The sequence below is a fragment of the Emydura macquarii genome, unplaced genomic scaffold (genome assembly GCF_026122565.2).
Source record: "Emydura macquarii macquarii isolate MOO-44397 ecotype Brisbane River unplaced genomic scaffold, CSIRO-AGI_Emac_v2 contig_2205, whole genome shotgun sequence".
NCBI lineage: Eukaryota > Metazoa > Chordata > Testudines > Chelidae > Emydura > Emydura macquarii.
The window spans coordinates 36317793-36325537 of record NW_027132342.1 but is presented as its reverse complement, the minus strand read 5'-3'; the positions used below and the strand labels follow the sequence as shown (position 1 = coordinate 36325537).

The following is a 7745-nucleotide window of genomic DNA, read 5'->3' as shown; positions in this document are numbered from 1 at the left end:
TGAGACTCATCTGAGGAGGAGTCAGGATGCAGTGGGAGAACCTGGACTGGCTGGTCAAAGAGACTGGACAAGGAGCTGGGGGGACAGTGAGTTGAATGAGGAGCCCAGGGAGGGAGACTAGGGCTGGGATAAGTGGGACTGGGCAACTAGAGACCAGGGTGCAAGGAGAAAAACTGATCAGATGAGGAGTCAGGAGAGGAAGAATTGGGACTGGCTGAGTAAGAAGGCTGGGTCTGGAATAGAAAACATGCGCACTGAAGGAGGCAAAGGTCCTGTGGAAATTATAGTAAGTGATCATGGAATTAGAGACTGGATCAGCATGCATATGCACAAGGGGGCTGAATTAAGGTTATGCAGATTACCTTAATTCTGGCATTTCGTAACTTTTGAGTGCTTGTCTGTGCTATCTAACACTGTTCTTCTAACAGCTGTGTGTAATTTTTGTATATGGCCTTTAAAATCTCTGAGAAGTTAGCAGACGTCAGCATTTATTTTCTCTTTTTTTCCTAATAACAAATTCCATTAGACTGTAGAATAAACTCCCAAGGGAAATGATGGTTGCTTCATTACTTGTCGTTTAAAACTAGAATGTACAGTACAAAGAAATTAACAGTATACTGTAGGGAACAACTCTGCATAGGGAAGCCAATGGACTATGACTTAGTTGACTTTTTTCTATCTCTGCTTTATATGTTTCTGTGAAAGGAAGTTACCTGTTCTCATTATTATCTTGTGACTCTCCTTCAGGGAATGACTGAGCCCAAAAGGGGTAAATTAATTCTAATTTTGACTGCCATTTTTTCCCTTTCTCCTGGCTTCATATACAAAGTTAATGTGGTTATATGGTCAAAAGGTACATGAAGCATGTAGCTGATCGGTTCTGTTGCCATCAGCAGGAACATGTGTTACTCTGATGGCACTAGGGATTATGGAGATATTATCTGACCAGCAAAGAGAAGAAAAGCCACCTAGTCTTTAATAAATTGGTGGTATCAATGGAAGCTTGGGAAGCACTTGATCAGTTTAAACAGGATAACATTTAGAAGAAAGCTGGAGGATTATGTTTTTAAACTCTATTTGACATTGAAAATGGCTAAGGCAAAATGTTTAACTGTTAAAACCAAGGGCATTTTTCCTCAAAGCATGCAGCATATATGCATAAATCAGAACTCAAACTAATTTCTTCCCCTCTCATTTGCATTTATTTTCTTTTCCTTTGTGTAGGAGTCATTCCTGAAAACAGCTTTAGCTGGAAAGCCCTAAGCTCCCCACAATTGGGCCTTGCCTCCTTGATTAGTTACTAGGAAATTGGGAGCACCTGGCTGAACTGCTGCCTTCCTCTCTTCTAAAACACTGTTCTAAATTTATAATCTCCCTCCAACAGCTGCTTTTCTTTTTAAAAACTCAGCTCATGGAAATCCAGATTTCAGACTGAGTGGCAGTGCTGCTGGCCTGTGAACAAAGTACTATACATTTCAACATTGGTGATGTCTCTAGAGTAGCCTGAATAAAGAAGTGTTGCTGTCTAAACAGGGTAAGTAAAAAGGGGAAGCAACTTCAACAAATATAGTTGTAACTAGCACTGTGATATTTGACATGATTTCTTCAATTAGCTGCTATAAATATCATGCATTCCTGAATTATAGTGATACTGGTAGTGTCAACTACTGTGAAGTTCACACAACAGTTCTGGTTTTAACCCTCTGTTTTCAGAATCTCATGGCCTTGTTGAAACATTCAACTTTTGGCTAATGTCCTACCTAATGTCTTCCCAAAGGTAAAGTCTGAGCAAAATCAAATTATACAAGATGTACCTACCTACTATTTCCAAATAATACATTATATTATAGTGTTTTTTTCACTAGCAGCTTAATTAAAAATATATTCTAGATAAATGTTTAAATCCCATCTACCCTACAGAATAGAACTTTTGTTGTTGTTGTCGTCATCGTCATCTTCCTTAATTGTGTCTGAGAAAAGGTATATTTGTATGAGAGGTTGCTCTGACATGGTTACGTAATGAGTAAGACAGGTCCATTGTTTCAGTCTCTCTACATGTTTGAAAGATTGTCTTCCTGAGTCTGAACTGATGCAGGGTCTTCACAGCCGAAAATGCTAGAACTTTTTTTTTTTAATAAGCTTAAATTGTACAGCTTATGATTAATTTGGTGGGCCTAGCCTGTGCTGCTTTGTCATGTCCTTAAATATCTCAGCTCCTCTATTGAATAGAGTCATCTTCTTGGGTGCAGTTGAGGTTACATATCTTCTGTTCTGATGCCGGATTAGTGCTGTAATGGCTTCATATAGTCAACCTAAGCTTTAATGTGTTCTGTTAATGATGGCTGTGTAAAACCGATCTCCTGCAGTTGTTGTTGTTTCAATGGGATGAAGCTAAAATTGTGTGAAAGCATCTTTCACTGTACTAGAATGCATTGTCTCTACTTCATTCACAACTGGTTCAATCATTTAGAGGCATGGAGTTTCCCTGCTCTGACATTCTAGGAAACACTTCCTCTTTTGCTAACTGTTCCCTTTTCTGGAGACCTCCCTGCCTCCATTGTATGAATGCATACAGCAGCAGCAGCATCATGGCTTCCTATTGCCTCTAAAAGCTAAAAAGGGAGAAGAGCAAATAACCTTCTTTGAAGCTGATGTCAACGATATACTGCACCTTGGCCACTAGAGAGCAAACTACCCAGCTTAGCAACCCTCAAGGCAGTTTTGTCTAATGGTGTGAATATTGGACTGAAAGCCAGAACACCGGTGTCCCATTTCTGGCTTTGCTATTGAGTTTCTATATGGCTTTGAGCAGGTCACTTAAATTCTCTTTTGCTTCTGTCTATCAAGTTGAAAAATGGGGATATTATTTTTTCATGTTTGTATTTTGCTTTGAGATCCTTTAATGAAAGGTGCTAAAATAGTGGAAAGCATTACCCTCTATTCGTAATATGGCAGTATCTTCCCAAAACTTCATTCTATTCTGTGACCTATTGCTAAATTCCAGCTTTGCTATATAAAGCTTTGTTGGAGAACATTTTCCATATCAAACCCAGCAGGCTATCACACCATTCTTAAATGCTGTGCACTAGTTTAATGAGCATTGCCCTTGGTCGAGCAAGCAAGAGACTTCTTCCTAAACGAGTAGCATGAGATGAAGTTGAAAAATGATCTGCCACTTGTGTGAGTTGGACAGAGTTAAGAGAGCTTCATCATGGTTGACAGAAAAGATTAATGGGAGCTGGGACTTGAGTCATTTGGTGTCAAAACTAACCAAAGCAATTGATTAAATCAAACCACTTAACAGAGCCTGTATCAATAAATAAATGTGACTATTGATGCAGGCTTAAAAAAAGTGTGACTGCTGCAAAGAACAGAAAACATTTGAAAGAGAAGAATTTCATGATCTCTTTGTAACTGATCATCACTCCATTGGGATTTGATCACTGTGGGGAAAATAAAAACATTCAGCAGATTTGATTCCTGACAAATGCTCTCCTAGGATTTGCTCCAGAAAAGCAGAACTTGCACCATTTCATGTCACATATTAGTTCTGCATTTAACAAATATTTCTTATTAGCCCATACCTCCATTTAGATGCCAAATCTTGCTTCTTATTCATTCTAAATGTGAATCATTCCATTGACTTCCTTGTGACTCATTTATGTGAATAAGATGAGCAGGATTTGATCTTGTAGCTGTGCAACTGCACCACTCTGGGGGGCTATTTAAAAACCCTTTTAATGTAATGTCTGGAAAAATTAATGCTCAGACCATGCTCTTCCCTGTAGGAAGATCAGCTGGGATTGTTGGCCTGTCCTGGTCTGAGCTGTAAGGTCTGGAGGTGGGAATTAGTGTGAGAAGGTTGATTTATACTGCTGATAGCAATTTCATGAATGGCAGCAGGGAGTGCTGAAGGGACTCCTATGTATGAATGTGCATCTAATATCTTCCATGCTGGCAAAGAGGATGGGAGGAAGTTGCCCCTCCGCAGAGGGAACTAGAGGAGAAGATTGCCACTGCTTTAGGTTCCTGTTCCAAATCTAGAGTCAGGCAGGAGGAGGCAAACCTGAGAGAGATTGAGAAGGATGAGGTCTTGGTTGTAATCACGGCTAACCCCCCTGTATGGAGTGGATTGCACCCTCAACAAGTTTGCAGATAATGCTAAGCTAGGAGGATTGGTAGATACACTGGAGGGTAGGGATAGGATACAGAGTGACCTAGACAAATTGGTGGAGTGGGCCAAAAGAAATCTGATGTGGTTCAACAAGGAAAAGTGCACAGTTCTGCTCTTAGTACGGAAAAGTCCTATGCACTGTTACGGTCTGGGGACCAATGGGCTAGGTCAGCAGTTCTGCAGAAAAAGATCTGACGGTTACACTGGACAAAAAGATGGATATGAGTTACCAGAGTGCCCTGATTGCCAAGAAGGCTAACAGCATATTGGGCTGCATTAGTAGGATCATTGCCAGCAGATCGAGGGAAATGATTATTCTCCTCTATTCAGCATTGGTGAGGCCACATTTGGAGTACTGTGTCCAGTTTTGGGCCCCCCACTACAGAAAGGATGTGGACAAATTGAGAGAGTCCAGCGGAGGGCAACAAAAATGAGTAGGGGTCTGGAGCACATGACTTATGAGGGGAGGTTGAGGGAAGAAGGTTTGTTTAGTCTGTAGAAGAGCAGAATGAGAGGGGCCTTCCCACTACCTGAAAGGGGGTTGGACTACATGACCTCCTGAGATCCCTTCCAACCCTAATCTTCTATGATAGACATCAACATAGTTACACCAGCAAAATTGTAGTGTAAACAGGCAAAACCATAAGTGGTTGCATTAGTGCAGCTACACTGACAGTTGTAACAGATAAATGCCAAGTGGAGTGTAGGCCTTCGGGCACCACAAATTAAACTCTGATGGTAGCCCAGGTAGGCATGGACTTCATCGTGGGCTAGCCGCCTCAGTACATACTCTCCAGGGACTCTGGGTGTATACTTGGTTTGCTGACCCATGCTGAAACCTGTGCTGCCACATCTTCCCTGATATTGTGACCTAAACCAACTAGATTAAAGCTAGTGCGAGTAGGCATACCTATTCTATGCCACACATTAAGGTGTGATTGTAGATGTACTCTGAGAGAGGGAAAACGGAGTCCGAGTGTGTGAAATGAAGAAATAAATGGTGTTGGAGACAGGGTAAACAGTGATATTTTTTGTGAGTGTTTTGGGGCAAGAAGGGAGAACAGTGTGACCTGAGAGGGGTTTTAGAGATTACATTTATGTTCCATTTTCTTGAAGATCTGGAGTGCCATATGTTGCAAAGGAACCCCTGGACTCTAGCATCAGCTGGGGAAGATGACACATTGTTGCACAAAATACATTCTATATAGAAATCATTGATAAGCTTTTGATGATGATAAAAAGTCAGATAGGTTTTTGTTTTTATAGGGAACTAGAATAGGGGTGTGTCTGATCGAATCTATGGAAAAACTGGAATGGTTTTACCTCTTGTTCTGAGCCCCATAATGTCTGACTACAGCCCTGGTAATTTAAGCATTGGAAATACATTTAGAAAGAATGCAGAGTTCTCCCACAACTTTACACTATGTACAAACTAAGCTATTTTTAAGATACAGACTCCTTTCATAAAGGGTTGCAACTTAGAGGAGAATATGAAATTCCTTGTATAGAAGCAAAATTGAGTAAAAATGCCCTTCTGAGCTGGGATATGTCTTAAATAGATAGAAGAAACAGAATAGAACAACCTCATGTGGCTTAAATTCATGTTTCTGTGTCTCAGCTCCAGGAAGTTAGTTTATGGCATGACCTCACTGAGGTTGATCTTTCTGCTAAAGAGATTTTTTTTTGTCTGAATAAGAGCAGCTAAAAAAGCTAATGTAAAAGGGAGAAAATGAATGCTACAAATACCACGCTGAATTAGAAAGAACAGAATTGACTCTTCGCCTTAATGTTGCTGCTAATAAAATAAATTGTGTTTTTTGCTATTAATTTAATTCAAGCAGCACCAAGCTCAGTAAGTATTACGTTTTTATGAAAAGAGAGCTGTTTCTAGTACTTTCAAGCAACATCAGCAGTAGAATGCTACAAGTTAAATGTCCCCATCTCGTGTAAATGAATGTCTGCACATGTGTAAATAAGGGAACAAAGTATTGCCCAATGCGTTTTGTTAATAGTCAAAACAAGAAACGGTTTTTCCAGGTTTTGGCAAAGGACCCCTCTGGTTTCTCCAAAGTTTGGGAGAAACCTACTGTAATGACTAAATTGACTGTCTCAGAGATGTGGAGCATCATGACCAAAACAACACCAACTCATTTCCTGCTTTGTCCTTCAGACTTTTCTTTCTTTGCCTACCAAGGCTTGATGGAAATACAACTCAAGGCTTGTCTTCACATAGAGAAGATGCTACTACGCCACTGGGAGAGTTTCACCCAACGGCGTAGTTAATCCAACTCCCCAAGAGGTAATAGCTATCGACATAGTGCTGTCTGCACTCAGGGGGAGGAGAGATGGTGGTGGTGGTCAGGTTGGTATAACTACACCACTCAGAGATTTTTCATGCCTCTGAGTGACACAGTTCTACTGATATATAGGTCTGTAGCATAGACCTGGCCTCCGTGGGAAGAACAACTGTGTTCATGTCCCTTGCTTGATACTGAGACAGGAGTGTAGGTCGCAGAGTTGACACACTTAAAATGCTTTATTGGCATAACTATATCTAAAAGGGAGGTGCTTTTTCTTTTTTATAATAGATCCAATTTGTGTTGGTGAAAGCCCTAGTCCAGATGCCCTTATGCCAGGAGAAGGAGTTCTATAACAGTACAGCTTATTTTGCTTCATTGCACTGGAATAAATTACACTGGAAAGAGCACTCTGATATGAGTAACTGTCTGTCTCTATTCTGGTATGGCTGTAGCCCCCGATTTAATGGGTGCACTCTACTGAACTTTAGTGTCAAATCCTGAGGTGGCCCCAAAATCATAGGTCAGAGTCATTCTCCTCTGCCACTGCCGCCACCACCTCTCACTCAGCCAAGAGGGTACTGACCACTTACAGCAGCGCTATCTGCTCCCAGCACCACAACCGTCATCCTGGACCAGTGTGGATGGAGGATCTGGAGTGGTGGGGAGGGGGAGTTGGAGAATGAGCCTGCCTTACATTCACCCCACCCAGCAATGACTCCTGTTCCACGGAGCTGCACCCAGCTCCTCACGCTAGGTGTTTCCACCTGTGAGCTGGGTTACACCACCACTCACTCATATTTGGTCTTGCCACCCCCTTGTCATGATGGAGGGGCTTCCAGGCCAAACCTGAGGTGGGGGGGCGGGGGCTGTGCAAGTGCACCCAGTGCACATTGGTTAATCTGGGCCTGACTGCCACGTCTGTAATAGCACCCATGGACCTCTCAAAAACAGCCATTCATCTACACAGGGGATTTTGCTATTTGTCTATGCCGGCTTAGTTAAAATGGCAACATTTTTAAGTGGAGACAAGGTCACAGAAAATGTACCTTTTTGTCACCTCACCTTTAGAGGTTGCAGGGTTCTCTTCTCTCTGGGGATGTCTCTGTGAAATTATCCATATGACAGCAATTTCCACGTGCGAGAGAGTGAAACCACATCTATGAGATTCACAAAGGCAGAGGGAATGGTGCTGCTGAAGCAGCTGTCTTGCCATACCCTGTTCTGATGCTGCTTTTGCATACATACCCTCAGAGGAGATGTTTAGAACTTGT

At 41.7% G+C, this 7745-nt stretch overlaps 1 protein-coding gene across 1 annotated transcript in view; it reads left to right on the top strand.

Moving 5' to 3' along the window:
• The first annotated feature begins 1414 nt into the window (after window positions 1–1414).
• The window catches only part of SYT1 (synaptotagmin 1), a 583887-nt gene continuing 577556 nt past the window's right edge, over window positions 1415–7745 (top strand). Inside the window, exon 1 of the mRNA XM_067559902.1 lies at window positions 1415–1534. The gene's annotated coding sequence lies outside the window, so the exon portion shown is untranslated. The remainder of the gene's footprint in view (window positions 1535–7745) is intronic.